Source organism: Glandiceps talaboti, chromosome 4 (genome assembly GCF_964340395.1).
Source record: "Glandiceps talaboti chromosome 4, keGlaTala1.1, whole genome shotgun sequence".
NCBI classification, from domain to species: domain Eukaryota; kingdom Metazoa; phylum Hemichordata; class Enteropneusta; family Spengelidae; genus Glandiceps; species Glandiceps talaboti.
The window spans coordinates 17,974,226-18,000,278 of record NC_135552.1 but is presented as its reverse complement, the minus strand read 5'-3'; the positions used below and the strand labels follow the sequence as shown (position 1 = coordinate 18,000,278).

At 35.4% G+C, this 26,053-nt stretch overlaps 1 protein-coding gene across 2 annotated transcripts in view; it reads left to right on the top strand.

The window, feature by feature from the left end:
• Window positions 1–268: 268 nt before the first annotated feature.
• The window catches only part of LOC144433761 (epidermal growth factor receptor kinase substrate 8-like), a 61,775-nt gene continuing 35,990 nt past the window's right edge, over window positions 269–26,053 (top strand). For both annotated transcript variants that reach the window (XM_078122124.1, XM_078122123.1), the window contains exons 1-2: window positions 269–401; window positions 839–918. The gene's annotated coding sequence lies outside the window, so the exon portion shown is untranslated. The remainder of the gene's footprint in view (window positions 402–838; window positions 919–26,053) is intronic.

The window sequence follows — 26,053 nt, the reverse complement described above, 5'->3', positions numbered from 1 at the left end:
GTGACCCGTAATGACCGCTGGCTGTTCTAGTTTATTTTGCATTGTTTGAATATTGAGTGTTTATGTTACTGGTGCTATCTTTACGACGAAGGAAAATTAAAATTAACATTAGAGAAATGTGTAGAAAATTAGCCTCCAAATTTGCTTTCATTATTTGTTAATTTGGCCATAATATTCTAAACCATAGAACTCCCGGATCCAAATTCCCAGAGGGAGTGGAATTCTAGAACAGCCTCCACCATCAACACACGCCCTGTTCTCAAATACATAATTGCGAAAAAGAGGAACGTGTAGAGGGGTGTACTAAAACTTTGTGTTTGCTCGAAATTTGTCGTGAACAGCTGTTTCCGAAGGACTTTCAAGACCCACTGGTTTGTTTCTAAACTGACAGTGTTGATAAGGTAAGATTGGTTGCTCTAATTACAGGAAAATAGCGATATTTTGAAGACCGTAGCCCGTCGTACAGTGTTACTGTTCGCTAGCTGCAGAATGCATGGAAACGAAGTACGACAGTGATCTCTACCGCCGAAGTACCAAGTCTGTTTACTATAATACTCTGTCACGAAATTTCTTCTCGAAAAGATCATTTAACAAGGAAACATTTCATCTGAGAAAATAGTCGCTGTCAAGACACTGTAATCTCCAAATTAATCCGATTTGTCACGTTTTGTGTGAAGACCAGCTACCCTCACACCTGATTGTCAGTCGTAAGTGAGTATTTAGCTTGCCGTTTGAAACGTCACAGGGATCGGGACGGTTCGGGCCGGGCCGGGTACCCTCTGTAGTGTTTCGATCACTCTTATTTACCCCCTCATTACGTTTTCTTTGTCACGTTCAGGTTATACGAAGGAGGGTGGGTTTTCTAAACTAGGCGTGTGTCGTCTACAAGATTGGTTTGATAGCAGAGCTGTCTAACCGGTAAGTGTCAGCTGATCATTGTGTGTTGACAAATCCGACCATTGCATGCAGGTTCAGACTGGTTGTTGACATTGCCTTTACAGCTAAAACTGTCCAGGAAGCCATTCACGTAATACTGGTAGTAGAGTCACATATACTCCGGACATAATATACACTATTGATTTGTTTAGTAGTATATCTAAAAGTGCAAGTATAAACGAGTTCACGTGATATGTTTATAATATTAGCTGTGTTATCATTGTTAGGATTACCACCACCCCATCATGCAAATGAGTGTCTTGATATGATGAATATATCTGCTGAATAATTATGTGTATGAACGAATGGAGAGACGAAATGATTTGAGTGGATGCTGTGTTTACATGTACTTGAAATAATTGTAGTTTTTGCATTGTGAATATTTTTTCACTGCAATATAAATCACTCACCCTGTTATAATCCTGAATTGACAACAACAGTACAACTGTGACAGTGATACAACAAACTGCATGTTGTTGTTGCCCCCCCCCCCCATTTTTTGGTAAATGTTGATTTTAAACAGTGAATGTGTTGGTGTACTCACTGGTTGAAGCTTCTTTGAATATTCCATGGTGTTGATAAACACACTTTGTGTGACTTGCACCCAATGTGTACAGGGTCAAGGTAGGTGTTTATTTCAAAGCTGACATTGAAATTTGCTGTCCCAACTATTACAACACTGGGTAGAATTGGAGGTGTAACACAGGTTTGGTAATCACTTACACTGTGATGCATATCAGTGGATGGACACTCACAATTAACATGTTCATACATATACATTTTGTATAATAATCAAACCAAAGGTATCTGACTTATAATACCAGTGATTTCATTTTTGTATGAGAAATCTGCTTTTATATAGTCATGGACTCATAAGCATAGTTACCTTTGGTTTGAGATGATGGACAGATTGATGGTTAGATGAAGGACTGACATTGGTGTCACATTTAGCAAATGAAAGAGAAATTAAAATGTAAATGTACATTTTATTTACATACATTTGTTAATTGTCACATAAATGATCAGAATTGTGACTTTTGAGAGAATATTATGGTTTAATAGTGAAGTTATGAAACTTGTTATTTAGGACATGATATAAATCCAGGAAGGAGTACATGCCTAGGTATTGGTATGCAAAGTTTGACCACTTGATGGTTGAATTGCTCACATGGGTTGGGCTGCAGTCATGCCAATAGCTACAGCAAGTAAAATCCTTGACAGTAGTAGTACGTATACTTGATAACATTATATTCAAGGAGACAATTCCAAGATTTACCAAAAAATCAGCTTTTCAGTAAATCTGGACTTGTCTTCTCATCTCTTATGTTATACTTATGTCTGATAGTCCTAGTATTGAAATTTCCTTGTGTCATGCACTCACAGTGAGACTGATAATAGTTTTCTCTACAAACCAAACAATGGTTGGTGACAGTGTGTAGAAAGACATTCCATCACAGGTGTGACTGTACCTATAAGTTTATTATGTCTATTGACGAGAAACTGTACAAGTTTTCCTATGAAACCAAAAAGATAGTGAAAAAAACCAACTTGAAGCATTTCCTAGATATACATGTAGATAGACTATATACAAATGTATATAGTTAATACAAGTTATAGACATGAGCTAACTGCAACGCAGGTTACCATTGACATTTCATTACAAATGTAAATTAAATTTTATATGTTAAAGTGAAACTGAAAGGTGTTTTTTTCTACATGAAACTGAACAAAGTACAGTAGTGAGAGAAGAGATGAAATACTTTGTATAGACTTGTTAATTCAAGGTGTTGACATGAAAAGGATATATTTCAGGTATACAAGGACGTTCCATTGTAAGTGTAGCTGTTGGTTGTAAAAACTAGACAGGTCGTCATTTGAATCATAAGCAATCTTTATAGGAATGAATGGTGTATGTAAATATGTTAATAACACAAATTGTTTCTAGAAATCATGAAATATATAAAATGTAAAGAATGCAAGTTATAGATCTGTACGGTAGAGGCTGTCTTTTACATGTAGCTATGCTGACATACACTAGCTGTAGACCCCACCCCTGTGTCTCGTGACTCTTCATTTGTATCAATACCACCAGGAAATGCCAAGTATTTTATACCAGGAGCATTATTTCTTGTAATGACATGTTGAACAAAAAGTGAAGGTAACCAACAAAATCAGGTGGTACCGATGGTTTTATACTAAAATATATATTGCTTGAATTTTTTTCCCATGCTGACTGTAATATAAGTGGGCTACGTATAAATGATATTGATTGGGACATCAAAAGAAAATATCCCTTTTGTGTGGTTCTACTTCAAGGAACATGCATTTATTTAGTTATGTAACACTGGTTTACATTAAGATGTGATTGAGTTTGATAAAAAAAAAACACACCAGGAAATGAAGAAACATCAGTTAAAGCTTATAGCTATAAGGAAATGAGAGAACATGAGAATAATCAACAGTAGAAAGTGGTGAATTTGGGGGCAGTAGCTTTACTGTGTTCATTATTGATAACCTTAGTTCTGTTTTTCTTTGAAATAAATGTTTGGGGCACTGATAAGTTTGTTTGATTTGGGTGTGAGGTGGCTGATGTGTCAAAGTCCAGACAATCAGCCTGTACATTTAACGTGACAACCCAAGTCAGAATTGTAGAAAGAGTTGAGAGCCCAAACATTGTGTATAATATGTAGTTAGTTGTCTATTGTAAGTTAGGGTGCTACCAACATTATTGTTGAGTTTGACATGTAGTGAAGCATATAGTTTTGGCCGCATGCAAGAATCTACTCAATCAGATTGCGTATTAACGAAATCACAGACAAAAATAGAAAAAAGCTTTGTTCTTTCATTCTGATTTTACTGTAGTGCTCAGCAGACAACAGCTTATAACAGAAGTCAGATATTATCTGTATAAAAAAAATTATTGAGCAAACACAATTTTGAATTGAAAATGAAGTGTTAGAGTATTGCAATATTTTATATTTTATTAAAAACAAGATGTATTCTTCATTCTGTGTAAAAATGTTGGTAATGTACACATTGTAAATGAATATATTGTAAGATAAATTATTTGAAATAAAATAATGTTGTGTAGACAGTATACACAAAAGTAGTTAATTAACAAACAAATACCAATGTCTCTCTGGGACTATAACAAGTATATCATTAGAAATGACTGATACTGTATATTTTCGTCATTAAAATTCAAATAAAAACAAAACATTATGTCACCTTACTCAATGTTCAAAAAGTTTAATGGGCATATCAAATTATAGAAATGGACAAAATATTAAAAAAAAAACTATATGTAGAATCCAAACTAGTGTAAAGTTATTAGTAAAATGTTGGCTTCAAACTATTTATGCTATTAGATGCTATTAGTAATATGGTATTAGTAATAAGTAGTTACAGAAATAGCTGTCATGTTATGTCAGAGATGAGATCTTGGCCATCCTAGTACAGTTGCACAAAAACTACTTCTGACATTGCCATCACAGACTGGAAGCATGGGTATGAGTATCCCCTAATATCTGAAAGCAAGTACAGGTAGAGCCATGCACAGATAATGTGATAGAACAGACAACACTGAAAGTGTGGGTGTGTACAGAGATGATAATACAGACTGACATAGGGATGGGTACTAGTCTATTGGCTTACAAATTCAGTTATTATCGTGGCCCATTGTTTTAAACATAAGCTTATTATGTGTATTGTTAACAAACTGTTACTCCCTGTTGGGAGTTTTTTTAGTTGGGCTGTCCTGTAATGACTCATGAATGCATTGTTATTGCTAAGGCTTTCACAGTATAGAAGCCTTGAAAAAGAAAAAGGAGAAATCAGATACTGAAACAGGTTCTTGTACAATTAGTAGTTTCTATTAAGGGTATAGTCTTGAGGGTTTCAGAATTAGTTACAGAGGTGATGAAAGCTGGTGAAATTTACATATTTTCCTGTGGAAATCAATGTTTGGTGCTAATATTTCAGAATGCGGAATCTGTTGAATGTGGAATCTGTTGAATATGGTGTTGTGTACAATTGGTCTACTGGAATACATAGTATTTTAGGATATAAAATAATGTTAACCCTTGTTTCGGATGACAGGAGGGAAAACCTAGTTACTATGCAAAGCTTTGGTTGATATGGCAACACTGAGAAATGGTCAATCTAACACATTAAAGATTTCACAGTAGATTTGTAACACTAATAATAGATTTGTAGATTCAATAATTATTAATTAGTCGTAGACAAAGGTTAAACCATCCATCCATGTGAAATGTTTTGCTTCTGTTTTGCTTCACTGACTAAAAATACACAAGTGTTTCAATATAAATATGTTATTTGTAATGACGCACATCTGTAAGAGTGTAGAAAAATAACAAAAACACTTTGTACCGGATAGTTACTGGCACTATTGTTTTCTCTATCAAAGCAATGATGTAATGGTCTGTTTGTCATTCATATACTTCGTGGTTAATTGTTCTGTCTCATTGTTTTTATGGAGTGGATGAGGTAAGATTTATTAGATGTCTAATGCTCCACACCACTATACTAGACAAGGGTATGGTGTTTACACATATTGTATGGCTAGAAACCATTTACAAGAATTGAGAGTTGTATCATTATTCCGGTTATATACAGTGAACAAAGGACTTTTTAAAGACATCAGTAAATTAAACCAAACCTAGTATAGTGCCCCAAAAGGACAGCAAACATAGACGTATTTACACCTGTTGCTTATATAGGTTCCATGTATAGAATTTATAATTTTGATATCACAGATTTCATGAAAAGAGACCCAAGTGTTACACCATTGTCCCTGTGTAAACACTGGTTTTAAATCAATACCAATGACCTATAGGACAGTAGTAGGTTCATGGCGATATTGTTTATATTTATACCTCTTCGTGATCATATTGAAAATTATTTTTAAGAAATGGTTTGGCAAATTTTGTGGCTTGACTTTACTTGCCCGCAGTAGAATAAATGTCAACATATTAGACAGATTGACTTGACACATACCATTTACTGAAGCACGTCAAGCTCCTGTCAAAATGAAGTGAAACCTGTCTCCTTGCACAGTGAGCTAATCTGTGGTCACCTCATGTACTGGACAAGTCTTGTCCAACAGTAGTCAACTCTGTTACACCGTGGCACGTTGTAGGTGTGATGTGATGTGATGTGTGTGTGTGTGTGTGTGTTTGTGTGCACGCATGTATGTGTGTATGTATGTATGTATGTATGTATGTATGTATGTATGTGTGTGTGTGTGTGTGTGTGTGTACGTGTGTGTGTATGTATGTGTGTCTGTGTCTGTGTCAGCATCATAGCCGTATTGAAGTGGGGAAGGGACATCCCCATTGGCAATGTTCCTGTATAGTCACAGTGAAGGGGAGTCCCCAGTCAAGTCAAGTTGGTAAGTTGTGTGTGTAGTTCTATGCTATCTGCTGTTATCATATTATCTGGAATTGTCGTAGATAAGAATCTAAACTATCATATCAAAGGTGATGGTCTAATAAAATGAACACAAATGAGTCATGTATGTAATTAAGATAAAAGGAAACATCTTAGTTGCCCAGTTTGATTCTGTACATTTACTTTCTTACCACTTTCTTACCACATATAAACAAAAAAGGACGTGTAGATTGCAAACAATACAAAGTTCTATAGTTATAGGAAGGTTGTCCTGAAAGATGAGGTATAGGTTGTAGGTCATAGGTCAAGTGAGCATGGCTTATCAGGTAGCAGCCTAGAAAAAATGCATTGTTTGCTTTTGCGCAGACAGGTAAAAACAATATAATGTACAGATTACTGAAAATTCTGGAATGGGGTAAATTAAGTCAAACTTTTGAATTTTAACATGTGCTGACCAAATGTTGGAAAGGAAAGGCATGTTTATATGTGGTATAAATTAATAAGTTAGTCCCATTTTGTTAGGTTGGACAAATACCTACATGTAGACATAGACAAATATTGGCTGACTGCCAATGTTGATAAGCTATACTCATCAAAGTAATGTTACACCTGAGGTGGAACTGAAATGAGCAACTATTAGATGGTAACTTAGCATCTAATCCACAATCTATGTATACTGCAGTCATTTGTCACACTAGAAGAGAAGGGGTTGGTAGTCAAATGCAGCAAAGATGAAGTCTATGCTACTAAGGTAGTACTAGTAATTTGATGGCCAACCTCTCCCTGTAAACGAGATGGAAAAGGCTGGGTCAGGTGTGTTATGAAGTAATTTGATGACCAACCTCTCCCTGTAAATGAGATGGAAAGGGCAAGTGTGTTATGAAGTAATTTGATTGCCAACTACTCTCTGTAAATGAAATGGAAAGGGCTGGTGTGTTATGAAGTAATTTGATGGCCAACCTCTCCCCGAGATGTGTTATGAATTGGAGTACAGACTACTTGAATAGCATGTCAGAAAGAATTTATTCCTTTTATGTGACCGCCGATAATGATAAATTACAAAAATGAAGTACTTGATTTCCATATATAACAATAGACATTCCTTTGGAACTTTCCTTAGATATTTTATATAGTTTGTTGTTGGAATAAATTTAAGTTGTGATAGAATTGAAGTTGAACATTGAAAATTATGGTAATTTGTACAGAAATTCTGTAGATCATCTTTGTAAAGGATGGTAAGGCCAAACAAGAATAATTGTGTGTTTTCAATAACATGGCCTCAGAGAATAGGGTAGGTTGGTAGGTCTGAATTTATTTTATTTTATTTTATCTAATTGTTTTTTTTTTTAATTTTGAAAAATATTGCTTTGACCCAAAAAGTTAAAAACAAACAAAATATCTGTCAGAATATACCTTCTGTGATAGTTTGAAATATGTACAGGCATCACTGGGGAAAGAAAACAGACATGCATGAAGGTCAAGAAAGACAAAGAATTCCTTATCTTTTTGTTGTGTTTTTCAAAAATGTTTAGGGTCAGCGGCTTAAACGGTCAGTTGGGTTATCAGAAACACACAATTTTTTTCATTTTGCCCAACTATGATAAAAGTGACTCAATCTAGATATGTGATATATATATATGTACATTTTGTAGTTGTAACTCAGTGTGCAGGCAATGACAGAGATGACTGCAGTCACCATCCTCATGGTACACTCATGGAAGTCACATATCTGGATCAAAACTTCTCTACAACTTTGTGGTTTCAATGGATTGTCTCTGGAATAAATCACTCCCAAACAAAGAGGATGAGCAAAGCTGTTGAAATTTGTGTGCTTTATCAATTTCAATTGGGCGTCTGTCTGTCGTGTGGAGATCTCATTCAATGTCATGTATTAGTTGAGGTAGTTGACCTAGTACCAGCTGTGCTATCAAGTGTGTGTGAATCATCAATTCATGGAGAAGGACACAGAAAGACCTAAATGGACTTTATGCTGCTATGGCAAAGAATAGTTAAGTGTCATCTGCTCCTTGTTTTTGAAAATGATCGGCTAATAGAGAGAGACTTTTGTAACCATCCAATTTTGCTTTCTGGTATATGAAAGTAATGCCAGTAGATGAAACTGGTCAATCAGAATACATGTTTTTGATTTTGTTGAATGGTCCATTTGATTAGAATAAAAACACACACAAGTTCAGATTGACTTTGATACAAAAAATGTACCACTATCTGGCCTCTGTTGGCAAAGGAGCAAAGTCGGATTGGTACAAAATTTGTGTTTTCAAAATACTGGTGCTTGTTTATTTTGTAGATATGACAAGTGGAGGAAAAACAAGATATGTTACTAAATGGTATGAAAGGAAAATGACCAAATTTACTTTTCTTTCTTCCCCCTCCGCTCAAATCTCATGATTCTGTTTTAATTGAAGTGTTCACATCTTAATGTGTTTGCTTTCTTTTATCAGTATTTTAGATTTATGTGGAGTTGGTACTCATAAATTGTGGTTTGTAATTCCGTTTTGACATAATGATGTAACCTTTTCTGACCTAATCCAAGTCTCGCATACCTAGTCATATATAAGACACATAAGGAGGGCATATACTTCATGATTACAGCTGATGAAATGTTAGAACAATGTACTTTTTTGATACACAGGTGTACTGTATCACAGTGATATTTCAAGGACTTTGTTTATATTAGAAGTATTTTTTAAAAGAGTTATCATAGGAAAACACAGTCAGATGTTATTCCCTGGATGAAATTTACCCTACTGATGGTAAAGGCTATATTGTCGAAGGGTTAGCTGTTTTGGGGAATGTTTTTATCATAGATGTCATTTCATTAGTGAACACCCTAAACAGGATGTCAGATGTCAAAATCGTCGCTGTAATACAGTTTCAATGATATCGCACATTGACTAGTGTGATACCTTCCTTACCCCACCCACTTAACCAATAGTGGAGAAAAGTATTGATAAAGTTAAGGAGTAAATGTCCACCAAGTTCCTAAAATTTTAAGAAAATCTCTGGAGTTTGAATCCAAGCTATGAATACAAGCTGCAATACAAAAAACAGTGTTGAAGCTTTCCAACAGTACAGTGTACATAAAGGTCACTTGGTGTACATATCATATTTATGAAATATCAGATTTATACAGACTTAATGTCGAATGTGCTAAAATTTAATTTATTTTACAGGGCCTCTAATGATATTATGAAAATTTTATATTTTATATAAGTTGTTTATACTAGTTATTTGATATCATCTTTTTCAGGGGGGGCACGATACCTACCACGTGATATGGTTTGACCCCTAGAACAATAGAGCGTGACCCCGCTGCACTACAACTTAGTACAAGCGAGTATTTCCCGTTTTTCAATGAATTTTGAGTGTATATGTAAATAATTTCTCAAGATAAATTCCACATTTGTTGTAAAGCTATAAAGCATCATCCCAAACTGCTTAAATAATATCAAAAACGTCCAGTTGTGAAATTATTTATGTTCGAATGCAGGAGACAGGTCAAACTACTTAGTCAGAGCTTTCGACGAACGCTATTTTCCGATGGTTTTTTCACAGAAGAACACCATGTATTCAATGAAAAAAATCAACATTTATACATTTTGATTCATGATATTTACGTTATATCTTGCCACCACTAAATGCTCCACGAATAATGACTATACGGCAGCGTCAAAGACTAGTCGAAACTGTCTTAATTTCAAGATGGCGACGCACGCCTCGTCATATTCCTATAAGGGGTGGACCATTTGATATCCTGGGGGAGGGGGCTTGGAAGATTTCGGGGGAAAAAAAGATGCCAAGTGGAAAAAAAATCCGGATATGAGTGGGTGATGGAAAAAAAAGATGGACCACTGCTTCTAGAAAAAAAATATCTTGATAGGGAAATGATGCACAGGTTTGAGTATACTGTTCAACCTGCTCGTACCTCTCCAACAGGACACTTGTCAAATCATGACAAACAGTTTCAAACACGTCAGGGACCAGTCAGTTTCGTTAGCCTGTGGTACATATATATATTTGTTCTTGTCTCTGTTTCTTTCATGAATGGTTTAAATATTACTTCATGTAAGGGTTCAAACATAACTATACATACAATTATACATATAATCCATGTATTACCTAGCTACCACACTAGTTATATGTAATTTTTTGGCTGTTTCACAATCAGTGCTTCACTTATCTTGCACTTTGGGGCAAAAGTGAACTTGACTGTTTTGTAACAGTAATCTTCATACTATTACTATCACACTATCACTATTGGATAGTTTATAAAAGAACTTAATTATTGTCTGAAAGTGTCTGTGAATGGCCTAAACATTGCCTTTAGAAGTAAAAATCCTCCAGGGCCCTAGAACCCCCCCCCCCCCATTCACACACACACACACAAGAGGTACACATATTCCAGTCTCAAAGCTCTTCCTCTACAGCTTACTGTCAGATGCTATGAAACTTTATTCATGGGGTCAGTGACTTTTTGTTGGCCCAATGGAAAATAACACTGACACCCCCCATCCCCCCAAGCTGGAGAAACTGACCGGTCTATCTAAATGTCTGAGCTCACCAATCAAGTTTCCGATTTGTATTTTCAGTGTGTCATCATACCATGGCATAAAAACTGTCAATGATGTTTATTTAATTGAAAATCAAATATGTATGAAATATGTAGTTTTCTAAATAAAATATGTGTGTGATAGAACAGCATCTTTTTACTCTCCGTATTACCCTGTGTGAAAACCAAACAGAAAATTGTGGCAACAAATGTAGGTGTTCAACGTTGACGTAAAAAAAATCCGGATATCTCAAAGAAGCAAAGAAAAAAAAAGTTGCCAGCATAGGCGAAGGAGAAAAAAAAATTCTCAGGCAAGCAGGTGGGGGAAAAAAAATAATGACTCTCCACCAATCTTCCAAGCCCCCCCAGGATATCGAATGGTCTACCCCTAATGTAACGTTGTACTAGTAATACTAATAGTACCATACACTTTCGAACAAACCACTTTGCCAGAAATGCTGTTATAAATACAAAAAAAAACACCGTAAATCTCACATTTTTATTTTATTTTATATAATTCATTTTTTCGTGTCATTGTCGTATAACTAGGGCCACCCTGGATACATTATGCAGCGATCACATATAAAATTTCTTACGGGAGTACTCCTCACACTCTCTGCAAGAAATGCGTCGAAGGCACAGCCAGTTTCATTTCACTGGGAACAGCACGTATCTGAAACAATACACATGTAAAAATGTTAAACAACTACATAGTTTACTTGTCGACACGAGTGAAACTTCATTTTTCAGTAAGTACGGCAGGACAGAGAAAGCAGAAAGAACGTAAACTTATGGGCGTTAGACCGGGTGCGGTACGTTATGCCAGGCGTAGTGCACTGATCACCGGCAACTAGCGCACTAGACGTAGACGTCGATTGCTGGACGTTGAATGTCACAACTATCACAGTCATTAATTATCAATGGACATGTAGGTATCCAACAAATGCTGCCTTGAAGTTGATTCTAGAAAATGGAATATCCATGTGCTTTTTTCATTTTGGTAAAAACGCGACCGCGACCGCGACCTACCGTACCGAACTACAAATACAATGAACTGCAGGCCGACATGTACACGTACGGTACGGTATACACGGTCACGTCGCTGAATACTTTTCGATCTGATTTGGTACCAGTATACATAATAAATTACGATGGCAAAAATAAAGGAAAGACGAATTTAAAACGTATGAAACGTGACAATGTACGTACCTTGTCAATCTGTTGTCAACAGCGAATTTGTATCCAGCAGTACACAGTGCTAGGGGTAGGCAGGAAGTGCACTCGACAGTGTATCAATACTGAATGAGCTTCATTGCGCTGACGCGATAGCGTATCACGTGACTGGCATCGTCCCCCCCCTGATCTTTTTGTTGTCTGTGTCCAGTCACTTGGTAAAGGTATGCAAAAAAAATGACGATGATTATATGTTAGGAATGCAAAAAAAAGAGATTTTTCTCCAAAGTGTTCACCTTAGAGTGTGACTAAACCCCACCTTAAAACAGTATCTTACAGGAGCCCATCCCTAGTACAATCTGTGAAAAGGAGCCCCTCCCTACCTTTCTCCTTGAGTTACATATGCATGTTGACTCACACTACTGTTGACAGTGATTGTGCCCAAGATGTCATGTGACCACTACTGGGCAAGGTGTTGTCAAGCCACACAAATTTCAGCCACTACAAGTGGTATTGGTAGACTGTGTCTGTGTGTGTGTGTGTGTGTGTGTGTCTGTGTGTGTGTGTCTGTGTCTGTGTCTGTGTCTGTATGTGTATGTGTATGTGTATATATGTGTGTGTATGTCTGTCTGTCTTTCTGTCTCTGTATGGCTGGCTGTCTATTTTATGTCCCAATTGAAAACACTGGAATGTTATTAATTTTTTGGTCTGACTGTATAGAACTTATTCCAAAAATGACAGTTACACAGAACTTGGTTGTATGCATATGTGCGTGTCAGTTGAAAACTCACAAAATATGACCATTATATGTATGTCTACATTGAATTTCTTTGAAATTTGTTGCCTTGTTTGTAACTACCTCATTTGAATGTTGTCATTTGTAATAATTATAACTCAGAATGGAAGGTTTATCTACCTTGAGAATACCGTTCTTTGAAATATCGCCCTACTCTCAGTTGTACTTGTATACAACCTTTTAGTCTATTTCAGTCCTCAATGGTATTTGTAATGAGTTCCTTTCATAGCATTTCCGTCGTTCTCTGTATAGATGAAGTAGTCGTCCACAAAGATTTGCTGTTACAGACATCTAGTATATTAAACTGAAAGTCAGACTCAGTAGGGCAATATAATATAGATTGGCACTTCAAAGCCAGCAAGGTTTACTATGTAACATCATATCAAAGCCGTATACTAGCAGTTTCAGCAACACTCATAAACCAGCATATTTTACTTGGTCAGCAAAAGATAAACATTCATATTTTATTGTTGACATACCCAGCGTCAGAAAATACACAATGTCATTCTGTTTTAAATGTTTAATTTTAAAGTGTTTGAATATGTTCCAAAGCATAAGTTTATATTTTACTGACATCACATCATGAGAGAAGTGAGTTAGCCTAAAAAGTCTCTGGAATTTCCAATAAACTGATCATGAAAGGAAGGTAGATATTACATATTTACAGCTGTCAACAAGAACACTGCCATTTTACCTGTAGTGGGTTTACAATATGCTTAATACTGGGTTTATGGCATCACTAAATATCTGAAATGAGATACGTTCTATTTGACATAACCTAGCCGTATCTGTGATTAATTAATTAATAATCTCTGGAACAGTGGATGTCAACCTGGTGAGGGAGATATGAAAGATTCCCTGAAGGATAGCACTGGACTTAGTGTAGTAATTAGTGACTATACCAACAAGTGTGAATGCAGTGTGCTACAGAACAAATTATAGCTTTAGGCTGTGAGTTACTTGTCATTGATTTGTTGGATGATGTAATGAACCACATGGTACACTGTAATCCCAGGCCAGAGTTGTCTCTAACTCATTTCTAAGAATTTTTAACTAAATTTAAGCTCTGTGTTCAATATGTCAGCTATCAGGACCATCTATAGTTGTGTAATAATGTTCAATGTTAAATGGTTCTAATTTTGGAAAATCAATGTCATTTACAAATCAACTGCAAAGATTGAACCCCCAGTGATAGACACTAGCCTCACATGTACCTTTCATAGGTGCAGGGTTTTGAAATAATGTGATGTCATCAAATATTGTTTCAAGTGTTAGCCAGATGTTTGTGCAGGTTTTAACTATTCTTGTCACTAGGCCAGAATAGTATTTACAATCAAAGCAATGATTATCAAAATAGGAGTAATGAGTCTTTGTTATCATGTACATTTTTATTTTTTGTCCTTTCTTGAGGATAACCGTACACAGGGGCTATGTACAGAGCTGGAAATGTTTGGTGTGGCCTTGGCATCACCTTACAACAGTTATGTACGTGAATACATTATAGGACTGGAATTTGGTTGCCAAAAGTGCACTTAGTTGTGTTTTATAGTGTGTGAAAATTGTTAAAGTTATAATGGGCACCCTTATGAGTATACATACTGCACACCTTCATTTCTTAAAAAAGTTGAAAGGATACCCATAAAGTGGCCCCCATTATGATGTCATGTGGGAGAAATCTTCTTTTCTTCATGCAAACAAAGACAGATTGTGTTCAAATATGTTGGCATTCAATCGTCTTTTCTGTAAACCCAGCAAGGTCTTGGGAAATGAATGGTATAGGTTGTACTAGCTGCTGAAAATGAATCAAAGAACAACATTTCTTGACCTTGTATATAAACAAACCAATCAACAATAATGTACAATTGTCACCAGTTTAGCCAAGAATCCATACTGGTGTGTTTTAAAGTGTAGGATACTAGCTTTTTCATATTAGCATGGAATCTATAGTGAATTATGTTATATACTCTGTAGAATAACCATATTAGATTAGCCTGGAATCCACACTCATGTTTTACAGTGTGTAGGATACTAGCAGTTTCATATTAGCCTGGAATTCATACAGTATAGGATATATGTGTTGTTATTACAACTGTACATGTGGTGTATTGCTATGAATTTACCCTGTCCTGTTCTGCAGTAGACCTTTCATTAGAAATATTGTGGTTGGAATACTGTTTTGGAATAGACCTTTGATTAAAAATATTGTGGCTGGAATACTCTTCTGCAATGGACCTTTCAGTAGAAATATTGTGGTTGGAATACTGTTCAGCAGTAGACCTTTAGAAGGGTGATGGCTGTTATGTTCATCACAGTACATATAAATAATAATGATCCCTAGCTATCCTACTTTGCAATCCATATGAAACTGTTATGTGATGTAGTTACTAGTTAGCATGGATTCCATGTAGTTTAGATACAGGAAATGAATTTGTCTGTAGTCAAATCGTGGCATTTATTTCAGGCTGTGTAACTATAGGAAATGAAATATCCCATTAATGCAGAATACCAGTGTAGTCAACAATAGTTCTATATATGTACTTCCCATTCTTGTTGATACTCAAATCATCTATCCAGCTTCCCTATCTCAAATTCATGTTTACAATGTTAGAAAGAAATTAACTGACATGAAAATATGGCAATGAAAATATTGATTGTATCAAATTAATTTTATGTAACTTGAGTAATGTATATTGCATATTGATTGTTGTTATTATTGGTAGCAAACAACCAGCGAAAAAAAAGTGAAAATGAAAAAATTGATTTATTGTCTGTGTTGATGTTATGTGAATCAGAACTGGTATATTTGTGACGTCTGGTTTGTTTTTAGATTGTAAACTACCATGATATTTAGCCATAGACAGTGGAGGTTTAATTTTTCTTTCTAGGAAGTATCACATGTGAATATGTACATGTATAGACACAGCCATGTAGTGTCAGGAACAACATTGGAAATTTAGCTATCTGAACAATAATATTGTACATTTATAGGTTGGGGAACTCTGGTAACAGAAAGGGAGAAAGGTGTAAAAATGGCAGTGTTTCCCCATTGAGTATTATGGTAATTTTGTTTGGAAACCTAGGTAAAATGACATGGGAATACAAGTAGATTTTGCCTACTTACCACTCTTAGCAAAAACACTGATAAATGCAGATTTTGCAGGTCAGCAGAATAACATTGAAAACCTGAAAGAAATCCAATGACAATGTTGTCCTGAAATATGAACTTGTAAATGTTTGTGTGGGGGGTGGGGGTGGTAAGTACAGTGCATGTATTTTTGATAATTTTAAGTTTATGATTAATTTGACTAAAGATCGATTGAGAGAAAAAAATAAAATACTGTGTATACAATGTTGTGTGGTTCCATGTGGTGTGGATTACAGGCAATTAGAAATATGAACTTTAAGTGAACTACAGTACATTAATTTTTTGTATTAATTTACATGATTAACTTGACAGAAGATGTAGCATGGTTGAGTGTGTGTGACTATAACTGTGTATAGCTCCAGCTAATTTGTCATCTCCCACAGAAGGTCCTGAAGTGTGCTAATCAGATATATATGAGTTGACAAGTCAAGATTTTATTGGATGGTAAAATTGAAGTAAAGCTTTTGCCGTCTCTAAGATGGACTGTAGATTGAATTTTGTTTACCATATGTATACCAGCATGTACATGTAATATATGGCCATACCATATTTTGTAACCTGATGATTCATACATGAATCTTTAAACTCCAGGAAAAACAACCTTTGTACAAGATGAAGAGTAAGGGAAAGATATGAAGGAAAAATAATTTCTGTTGCTCTTTTTACAACTTTAATCTGGCTGTATTCTCAATAGATCTTGCATACACTGTGAGGGAAAATAATGTCCTGGTCAGACAAACTGTGGAAATGTGTTTTGTTCTTGTTGATGTTGGTACATTTTTTTTTATTGGATAAAAAGTTTAGTAAACTATAATTTGATTTAAAAGTTTTAAAACGGAATGCCACTCCAGGAAATAGATGTATTTTTTATATATTTATAAACTTTGGGTTTCGGAGCATCACTTCATGATTTCACATCACATAAATTTTGTGCGATTGCTAAGAAACACCAAATTGGAACTTTATTTCATCTCTGTTGTATTCACATTGGTCCACTGTTGCATCATGGGACTTAGCAGATATACTTGATTATTAGATTATATGATTATATTAAAATATTAATGGATTTATCTAAAGGTAGTAAGCACTAAGGAGTCATGAATATTCAGTGTACATCTAATACATATATATGTTGTTCAGTTGCTGAGGCCAAGGGTGGGACATTGAAAAACAATAATATAGGGGGGGGGGGGGGGGAGAGAAAGAGTTTCAATTTGGTGTTTCTTGATAATCATACAAAACTTGTGTGATCTTGTGTGATGTGAAATCATGAAGATCAGAAATGATTCCGGAACCAAAAGTTTATGGAAATACCGTTATTTGCTAGAGTGGTGTTCCTCTTTTAGATTAAAAAAAACCCATTTCATTGTGTAATGGTAATTTAAGCAAACAAAATAAATTCTCAAAGTTATCAGTCATACAGTGCATTTTGGAACTTGAAAATAAATCGATTAGAATCATGATTTTAGGATGTAGGCTTATGAAAGTCTTTGAATACTGAATGAAATATGGTGTAATAATTGTATGGGAATTGATGTAGTATTACTTTCTCATCAAAAAAAGGCAAAATTGACTATTAAAATTATATGTGTCTATGCATGTATATAAATTGTACTGTCTCATTTAATAGAGCCGGAGGTAATAAAACCGAGTTACAATAATAGCGGTTATACTTGTGTATTTTCAAAAGAAGTGGACAGCAATGCTCTGCTGGGTGTCATTATAAGTAAAATGAAAGAATTAATGATATTTGAATCATGAATGGTGTTATGATGTCTTTTAGTCCAATTTTAGCATATGAGAGGAATTTGTCTTTTGTGCTGCCTGTTCATTATGGTGGTAGACCAGGTAGTAGTAATGCAAAGCTCAGTGTCCAGGGCTGGGTTGGTATAGATCAAAGAGTGGAACCCAAAGACATCAATAAATCTAAAGTATTTTTACCCATGAAATAAATGCTGTATCTATGTTCTGTGATTGAACTAGGGAAATACATAGGAATTATTGAGTATTTGTAATGGTGGTTTACAAACAGAAATACTCATTGGAAAAAGCGAACATATATACATACAATTAATACTGTAAAAAGTAAGCGTTGCCTTGCAGAAGATATGGATGTAAAGTTTGTTTAGATACGTGGCTTAGTCTTTACATGTAGTATGTAGAGTTCAAAACCATACCGTATACTTTTACTGTATTTATAAAATATATAGTTGTACACATGACATGGTGAAGATTAATGAGTTGAAACCCTCAGTACCAATAAAAAGAGATGAGAAGTTCCTCAAATTGGCTATAGTATTATGGTTGGAGATATATTTATGTCTGTGAAAGTATCAAAAAATTTAGTAACTAGATCACTCAGGTCTGTTCAAATTACTCACATTGGGTTGTGACACAGTTGAACTGACATGGCGTATATGTTAAACATTACGAGTTAGACAAATGGTAGTCTGTACAGTGTACATTAGAGAGAAGCTATGAAATCTACACAAGTCAATAAATAGAACAATAGTCGTTTAAATTATCATGTTGTATGGTACAGTCATGGCTTTTACTATTGATTGTCTTGTTATTGTCACACAGTAATTTGTACACCCAGACATAACATGGCATAATAACAGGTTGAGGAGGTCATACTAATGTACTATCATAACATTACACACACACACACAGAGGAAAGTATGGGAATAGTGTTATCATTGCACAGCTGACTGACTATACATGTCTCTGTTTATCAACTCTTGTTCTGTTTTTAGAAATTCCTAAAATTATGGAACGTAAATTGAAGCTAGTTCTCACCTCCATAAACCAAAAATATATAATTCAAAAGATCTTCTTGACCTTCCCATAAAACCATAAAAGTACCTAAATTCATTTGGTATGAACTAGATAGTCAGAATGTTATGTTTTTAGAGGTGTAAGAGGAAATGATGGACTTTGTTGGTTTAAAGTTTAAAGGCTTTCTGTTAATGTTTCACTGAAGGGATCATGTAATGTTGTTTCCAGCTAGCAATGGAAAATTAGGAGTTGAAAATAATGGATTTGTCAGAAGTTTCCCGCTGGCAAATCCATTGCAACCTTGCCAATATGCAGCTGTTGTGTTATTAAAACCATGAATTTTGAAGTGCTTGGGGTAAGAGAATATTGAAAGATGTTTTATGATATTGTATTTTGAGATAGGTCAAAAGTTGAAGAGAGGACAGCATATGTGATACTGGTACTTGATACTTAATATTACATCTATCATTGCCAACAAGAGACTAGATATGTTGTCAGATATGATGAACACGTGATCTGATCATCAGGTTACTTCAGATAGGATGACGTCATCATTTTTATAGGTGGAACCATTTATTCTGAGTGAAATTGATCTGTGTTTTAAGTCGTATAGAGTTTTGTTTTATAGTTTGTGGAAACTTGAGAATCTGGACATATTGAATCAGCAGAGATTGCAATGAGTCATTGGTAAATAATATTGTTTTAGTGTGTGTGTGTGTGTGTGTGTGTGTGTGTGTGTGTGTGTGTGTGTGTGTGTGTGTGTGTGTGCGTGCGTGTGCGTGTCTGACAAATTTACCCTTTGACGTGAGAAAATGTATAGATCTTGATGCCTATAATTGAGGGCCATTCATATCAAGTTGTGTGTGTGTAGAATTTCTGGCATATGTACATCTATTGTGAGTCTGGAATTTCTTTGCATTTCTTGTTGCCTAACTCTCAGAATGACAGGTTAGTCGGTCTGTTTGAAAAAAACACCAAAGTATTCATAGATCTTACTTTGGGTCTGAATGCAGTCTTTTACAGTAGTAAATAGTATTCATACAACAAAGATAACTTTTTGAGGTTATTTCCTGGTCAAATTTTCATTCGTGGCAGTTGGGTAACAAATTGGGCTTGGTTGCAATGGGTTGTCAGTCCTATACAGGTAAGACTATTATTTTGTTGGCATGTCTCTGTTTTTTTTTTGTATTGTGCTCAGGTATTCTCATGTGTCCTGTTGCAGGTCATACAAATGTTAGGGTGTGGTATTATGTTGTGAATACCTGTAGCCAGGAGAGTTTTTATTGAAACCAGCCAAGTTTACATTGGACATAGCAGCCCTTTGTGCTTTTTGTAGCTAGAAAAGTAGTTAAGTTTTTCAAGGCAAGCCACTAAAGAATGCAATATATTGTAAATGTATCTTTCAGCATCGACTCTTTGCTGTGCTTTGTAGTAGCTACCGGTAGTAGTTTTAGAATTTGATGGCCCATAGCAGCAGACCAGGTCTGTGTACAGAATCACTAAACCATGGTTGGTCAGCTCTATGGCAGTGCAGTAGACCTGAGGTGGATATACATGTATGTATTCTGTGATTTGATTGAGCGTATAGCAAGATGGCAAGGTATTCACAGTGGCTAACTGTTGACTGTGAGTGGCCTTGTGGTCAGATTATTAAAATACTTATGTAAAGCATTGTATTAAGCCCACTAATCTCTTGACAAAATCTCTTTTCAACTGTTCACAGTAAGATAAAGAAGTACACATAAAAGGCTTTTGTAACTGGTTTAAAGCTGAACAATTCTGATAAAAAGCCATATTTTGTAATCCTGTGTGGTAAAGGGAAGGTCAAATTGAGACTTGATACTTGCCTGTGACGAGTGGGGAAAAGGGAGTATTTTCACCCCATAGGTTATAAATATACACATAGGTACAGAACAGGTCTTGAAGGTTTGAAACATTTGAGAGCTCTTGATATTATTAGTGTCATCTGAACTGTGTTTGAATATGGATGAGTAAAAGTGTAGAAATGTAGTCTATGTCAGTAAGTGAAAGATAAGAAGACCTTACAGGTGGAAGATAACAGGTGGATATAAGACAACCCTAATCCAACCTAGGAGTGCAAAAGTTAATGAGTAGAACAGTCCTGATAAATAAATTCAATCCTGACATTTCGAATCAATATTCTTTCTCAAAAGATATCAAGGCAAGATATATAGTAGGTAATCGCCTGACTGTATATCTAAATGTTATGGCCTGACTGTATATCTAAATGTTATGCAATGGAACGACACACTGCAAGTTTAAATAAACGGTAAAATACCTAATCCAACCTGTCGTATACATGTATATAACAGTTTGGTGTTCACCAACCAGCAAGTCACTTTTGGTAGACTGTCTATCTTGGTGACATTTAGAGGACAATTTATGCAACATCAGACAGTGTTAGAATTCTTGTATCAGCTGACAACATTTGTATGTAACATTGTGATTTTATCTGTAAGAATACATTCAAGAGATACTATTTTGTTTTAAGTTATGTACTCTGCAGTCAGAATGAGGAATAGTCCAACCTTTGTCTGCTCTGTGGTTTTGCAGTTCCTGAATTTGACAACTTTATACGTGCAGCAGGAAAGCAGAAAAATCACACACATTTGTTGTCTGGTATGGAAATAGTAAACCATCAACGAAAACTACATCATGTCTACATTTTAACCCCACCCTGTATGTATATAGTAATAGTATGATGTCATTTGATAGGTATTAATTAATCCCATAAATCCATGTTACAGTGAATAGTAATTCTATATACATGAAATGGTTATGTTGGCACATACATTATAGAAGTCACTATCATCGTCGCAAACCACGACCGTTTTACGGTACCATTCTTAACGAGCCGGTCCCTACTGTTTTAATTTTGAAGAAATATAGCTCTGGTTTGCGAGAATGGTCACTATCTGCTTAGTTTCTTCACCCTTTGTGTAATGTTGGCCGTACTATTCCAACAGTCATTGATACCACTTTGTGGGAGGTCATACATCATTACATGTAGCATGGTTTTTATACAACTTGAGGCATAACTGGACATAGATTTGTGTTCAAGTATATGACAGATATTTATAAATACCTTTAGGTTATTTCTAAATTCTTTTATACCAGGAAACAATTAAAAGGTTATCCATCAGAGTAAAATGGTAGAAATTTATTTTTTTTGTAACTTTGACTACATGCCCGAGTGTATTATATTAGAAGTGAACAATAACAAAGGAATGCATTATCAAATTTAACTAAACTATTATAGCATTGAATGTACACTTAGATTTTCAAAGATTTGTGTAATCGGACATACATGAAAAGAAAACTTTGTGAGTTTTGTTCATTTAAGTGACTGAATAACAATTCAACTAATAGTGAACTTTTGATATCATGTAAAGTTTGACTTATTCAGACAAGTTTGATTTCTCCTTCCAGAAAAACAGTTTAAATGTGTACACTAAGTTAGCTTTGTTTGTTAGTATTTATGTCTATGTCTGCCAGGAAAGATACAGTGAATTTGATAGATAGTTTTATCAATAGTTTTTTTTACAGAGCGACATATAGGTGTAAGTACTGTCTGTGTCTACTAGGAAAGAATGACTAGACATGTACAGTTTTATATAGCAGTGTGAACTAAACTTGGTGTAAGGTAGTAGTTTCAATCCATGTGTTCTCCTTTGAAGTTCTAGGAATTGAGATTTCAGTACTTTCCATCCATGTGTCTTTTGAGAAAGACAGATACATTGATAAATTGAAAGGGTGACAATAATGTTTCATAGACCTTATTTCAATGTGGTCATTGTGTACCTGGTGTGATCTATGGTCCTTGACCCCAGCTAGTAACATAGCTCTTTCTTGTTTATGACTTTCATTTTATGTACATTCCATTGTAATTTGTAGTGTCGGCTATACATTTGTAGTTGTCCATACCACAACACAAGTGGACCCGTATATAATAAAGTGAAATTGTGAGGTAAACCTTTGGGTTTTTTTTATGTCTAATAACTTTTGTATTGGGCTTATTACAAAAATACAACTCTTCCGTGAATGGAAATTTTTACATTTTGTATTTGGAAACTATTCTTAAGTTATCAATTTCAAAAACTGTCCCCATTTCTTAATATGTGCATTGAACCTGTGTTTGTTGATGTCCTAAGTGCTTGCTAGTTTTTGCCGGACCAAATTCAGTGTCAAGTAACTGAAAATGAATGTTGGCTGGTATCTGTAGTGAAGTGTTGACCAGTTTGCCATACCATACTATACATATTTACTGATGGACCACAAGTGTTGAAAAATTGAGAACAGAACTTATGTCGGCTTGTATCTAATAAAAGTGTTGATTAGTTTGTCATACCATATTACAAGTGTGCTAGTGTTATACAGAGAAACATATGTTTGCAGGTATGTAAAGTGTCAGTTATTTTCCCAATACCTTGTGGACAAACAGACCAGTATATACAATAAAGTGGAAATGTGAGGCAAAGTTATGTTGGCGGGTACCCAGGTATTGGCTAAGTTGTTGAGTGGCGCAGTGTTTGATGAAATATAATTGTGAATGTAAGTTATGTTGGGTCAGACCTAAAGTGTTAGCTCGTGTGGTATGCCACTTTACAAGTAGACTTGTATGTTGTAATAAAGATGAAGCCTCTTTTAGGTTGGTACCTGTAGTATTTATTACCGGAACAGGAGAGACTTAGCTAATATCTTGATGTATGGGTAATCACTCAATCATGGGGTGTGTTGAAATCTGTAAGTTAAGTATGGTGCTATATTGGCACATTTCTCGGAGTTGTGAAGTCACTGAGGACTTGCCTGCTTGCGTTGTCATTGCTACCTACCCCTGTTGTAAAGTGGTATACACCTTATTGCACTTCACCTTTGACCCTACATGTACAATGACCATGATCCTACTCATCCCTAACCTGTAATGGTCTGTCTCATCATATTGCACTGCACTGTACCTGTAACAGGTGGTTTATAATGAGAAAAGCAAAGAATGAAGTGATGACAAAGATGTGATTGAATGGGCCAGGTGGAATTGTGGGGTTACATATGTTGAAGTACAGGTATTGGCATTATTTCATCAGTTTTACTATAAAAAAACCTACCTTTCCAACTAAGTGATCTGAAATGAGTTTGGTAGTGATGGAAGACAACACAACTCACAACTCAAAGTGATTTGAAAGGTAGGTTTGAGATGGTTAGACCATGAAAAGTCTTTTGGCTACCTTTTTGGAATCAAGTGATTTTAGAAGACAAGTTGGCTCAATTTCTTGATTCAAGTAACAATATCTAATCTTTATTCAAAGAAGAAGAAATTGATAAGTATTGTTTAGCCCAGCTATACATTGACACATTGAAAGTGTTGAGGGAGCAAAAGTTAAAATTGAAAACACAGTACACAGTACATTGACGGAGTATGTATAGTAATGATCTTGTTATGGTATGTGCTTGCAAACATGTACATTTGCATGATGTTGTCTTTCTCTTTCTGTTGATGCTGGACTCTATCCCTAGCTTTGATTCCAAGATTTATCTACAAATTCAAAGCCATGGACAGGCTCTAGACCAATGAAATTGATGCAATGTTATCTGTTGACATGATGGATGGTCACTTCCATAGCTCAAAGTGGTCTTCTCATAATCCTTTTATTACTTGGTTTACCTAAGCTTTTCAACTGTTACACAAACTAACCAAGGAATCCACAGTATTGGTATGTGATTTCCATTCTATGCACAAGACTGGTGTCATTCTTATTGTAATTGCACCTTATCTACATTAATGGTGAATGTCATTTCCATTTTAATAATAGGAGCAGTGTTAGGACTATAGTTGATCTTGTCAGGACATGTGATGTACTGGGTAACATGTCAGTAATCACAAAACATCCACTCAGTCCCAGCTGCATTGGCAATTAGGACTGGAATTGATGTCTCTGTGGTAAAGGATAACTTCCTGCCCCATACAAGATAGCTTTGTGTCTTGGCTTTTCATATAGTGTCCTTGTCTTTTGACTTTAACAAGGGAATTTCTGTCCCTGAAAAATTGAAATACTTTCTCACTCCTCCATATACAGTGTCTTTGTAAAGGGTGTTAAATAGGTTAAATCTGTCAGTATACCTAAGGTGTCTTATCTATGCCCACCAAAATTATAATACTAAGTATAGAAATCTACCTGATTACCCCCCCCCCCCCCACACCACACACACACACACACACACACACACACACACATATATACATACTTAGCATTATGATTTTGGTTGGTGTGTGTGGATGTGTAAATCTACCTGATTCCCCCCCCCCCCCCCCACATATATACACATCCACGTACACCCCCACTTTTTATTAACAGAAACAGTCTTAATGTATAAAATGTGTTAAAATTCAGACTCAGAAAAAAAATTTTGGTCCAGAGAGCAACAGCTGCAGTGTTTTTTATTTGAATAAATGACAGTTTTAATGAAATGTATGTACAGACAATGATCCATAGCAACAAATTTGGGATTCCATACAGTGGGTAAACATGCCTAACATGTAAATACATCATTACATGTACATGTACATATGTATGTATTGTTGATTGATTAGAGAGAATAAGCCTGGAAATTGTGCGTCATGGCCACTCATACATTTACAAAAATTGTGCTGTAGGTAGCTATTGAGTATTTCCAGGAACAGGTGTAAACACTCTTAGGTATAAGCATAGATGGAGAAAAACATGTTGTCTTTTCCAAGACATGTGACAATAGCCCATTATAGTACACCCCTGATGCTGCTGACACAGTGCCAGACAAGACAGACATTGGCAAAAATTTGAGATTTGCTTCTAAGAAATATTTTAACTCTGTGAGTAGAACTTTCATTATTAATCAAGTCTCTATGAAATGGACAAATAAATGTAGGATGTTTTGCTTGTGGTTGAACAGTGTAGAACTAGAAGTACTGAGCTGTGGCCACACCATGAAACTTTGGTATTGATGTTAAACCTTTTTTCACTGCACAGGTCATTTAGTTACCGATGACAGATGTGTTTACAGCTCTGGAAACAGGCTCAAATATGTGTTGAAAAGGTAGGCTGACAAGGTGTCTATGTACGTACATCACTGTGTCTACACAGTGGAACTGAGTTACTGATATAAACTGCAGTGATGAAGTCTGTGATGACAAAAGTGTGTACGCCATACTTGATTTGTCTGTGTTCAATTCTCAAACCGACAAGGTGTCTTT